Raw genomic sequence first — 2,978 nt, forward strand, 5'->3', positions numbered from 1 at the left:
CTACTTGCAACTCAAAGTCAAGGGTAAAATATCATAGGTGAAGTGTCATATGCAGCTCCTAAGCAGAAGTACCAACCAAAAAGCAAGGAGTGGTGGCATTTATCTTTGTAAGTGCCATCAAGTCTTTCACTGCTTCAAATCAGGTCGGCTGGGCACACTCTCCCGGCGCCGCCATCGATGCGCTTTCCCTCAGTACAACTTGATTAGCAGCTGGGCCGCGGGATGCGCGCATGGCACCCACTTGCCCAGGACCCGGATGAGGGAGGGAGCAAGATAAAATTCTTGATACATATTGTAAATATTTTCTAGCTTGTTAGAATTTACCTATAACTTCTCCCTCCTCAATCCAGTTGTAAAATGTATTGAATTTGTAATTTTTTTTATTGCTTAGGTGAAGATTGACATAATAAATTAATTTCCCATTCAAGAATTTATGTTTATTTTGTTTTGTCATATTAATTTCTATTCCCACAAAATAGTAGCATCAGTCTTCTAACTTCCGTCTTCGGTTGTTTTTACTTGCTCATAATTCTTTCCTTTTCCTGTCTTTGTTTTGGGGGAAATGGTATACTTTTCATCTGTATGGTTGATTATTATGGAGAATACACTGCTCATAGTTATTTCACTCTCTTCTTAAAGACAACTTCTGGGAGTAAAAATAAATACTATTCCATGTTTAAGTCTAAGCTAATAGTTTTGTTCATTCATTTCTTAGCTCCATCATTTTCTATCAGACCAGTAAGTCTGTTATTTTATGATTTTTTTAGGTTATTCTGCCTGCATTTCTTCCTTTGTGATCAGTAATGGTAGTGGCAGCCAAGAACCATCTTATTCTTTTGGTCTCTGTTAATCACAGCTGTGATCCATGTAATCATTAGTCCTTCAGACTAATCCTTCATTTAGATTCATGATTTTCTTTATTCATCTTTGCTTTGGATAGAAGGAGATCAACAGTTGTATCCTAGATAGTTGTACAAGAGTTACTAAGATCAGTCATTATTTACCAAAGTAGAATGTATAAATGCCAGTTGACCTAGACTCTTTCCTGAGACTGTGGTCCTAAGCCCTAAATCCCAGTGATGCAGTTCCTTGAAGTATTTGGTCTGGTTAAGTATTATGCATAATTTTACTTCTTGTATACACTATTAACTAAAAAAAAAACCCCAAACCCCTTCTTTGAGAGAGATATCTTCACAGTATATACAAATATAGATATAGAATACTTTCAGACAAATCGATATATGCTTGTTGTCTCACTCGCGTATGCCAATACACACCTATTCAGCTTACATATCTGTTTATTCTAACTTTCTCTGTTCTGTGTATTTCCTTTACCTTCACTCAAGTTAATACCTTTTTAACATATAGTTGGAATAAATGTAGACTATCTCATGTAGTTCCAGAAAAAATAAACAGAAATGTCTTGGATAAAGTATAATCAGAGTGCTCTTTAAAGGCAGATTATAAAACCTCATCTGACATATTTTAGGACATGTTGTTTGTTGTTCTTGTACTGTTGAGTATGGCTCATGGCAACCCTGTGACAAAAGATTGGCCATTTGTTCTATTATGCTCCAGAGCTAATTACAGCAGTCACTGTATTGATCCACCCGGTTGAAGGTATTTCTCTCCTTCACCGACCCTCCACCCTTCCTAGCATCATGTTCTTCTCTAAGGAATAGCCCTTCCTAGCAACATGCCCAAAGTATATGAGGAGAAACCTCATCATTCTTGCCTCCAAAGAGCACTCCTGCTGTATCCTCTCTAAGACATGTCTGTTTGTTCTCTTGGCCATTCATGGGCTGTTTAGTGCTCTTCTCTAACACCACAGCTCAAAGGCATCAATTATTTTCTGTCTACCTTATTCATTGTCCAGTTCTCAGATACAGAGCAAGTAATAGAAAAGACTATGGCCTGAATCATGCTAGGAAAGGCTATTCCTTGGAGAGGGACATCATACTTGGGAAGGTCATCCACCTCTGATAAATAAGCATCAAAAACCCAATGAATAGTAGCAGAACATTATTTAACAAAATATGTAATGATGAAAGTGTCAGGTTGGAAGACACTTAAAATACATTTACAGTGCATTTGTTCCTCAAAGTAGAGCCTGCTTTAATGACGTTGTTGTTGTAATGTGCTATGTAGTTGCCTGTGTCTTATAGCGACCCTAAGTTCAACAGCTCTGAAGCCTGCCCTGTCCTGAGCCGCTCTCACTAATTATGACACACCTACCCTAATTCCTCCAATTACTGTTTCAATTCATCTCATCTGGGATCTTCCTCTCCTGAGCCATCCCTCATCCCTTCTGAGTATGAAGTCTTTCTCCAAGAACTGGTCCCTCCTGGCCATACACCCAAAGTATGTGAGACAGAGCTTCAAAAACCTAGCCTCTAAGAAGAAACTTGGTTTCACCATCTGCAAGTCAAACCTATTTGTTTTCTGGGCAGTTCAGGGTATGTTCAAGACTCTCCAACACCACAATTCAAAGGTATTAGTTCTTCTTCTGTCATCCTTAGTCATTGTCCAGTTCTCTGATGCATGGTAAGTAATTGTGAAGACCATGGCCTGGATCAGGTGTAACTTAGACTCTAGACTGACATTGTTGCTTCTCAATAATCTGGAGAGATCTCTGACCGATTTTTCCGGTGCAATTCATCTTTTGATTTCTTGGCTGCTGGTGCCACGAGTGTTGATTTTGGAGCTGAGCAAGATGTAATTGTTAACAATCTCAATTTCTTCTTCATCTATCACAGTGCTGCCAATTAGTCCAGTGGTGAAAATCTTTGTTTTCTTCATGTTGAGCTTCAATCCATATTGAAGACAAAGTCCTTGATCATCTACAGCAAACACTTCAGGTCCTCCTTAGTTTTCAGCAAGCAAGGTTATGTCATCTGCATAACGAAGGTTGTTGATGAGTCTTCCTCCAATCCTGATGCCACATTCGTTCCCATGAAGCTCAATCTCCTGAATGATCA

Source organism: Elephantulus edwardii, unplaced genomic scaffold (genome assembly GCF_000299155.1).
Source record: "Elephantulus edwardii isolate Elephantulus edwardi_28Jun2011 unplaced genomic scaffold, EleEdw1.0 scaffold00042, whole genome shotgun sequence".
NCBI classification, from domain to species: domain Eukaryota; kingdom Metazoa; phylum Chordata; class Mammalia; order Macroscelidea; family Macroscelididae; genus Elephantulus; species Elephantulus edwardii.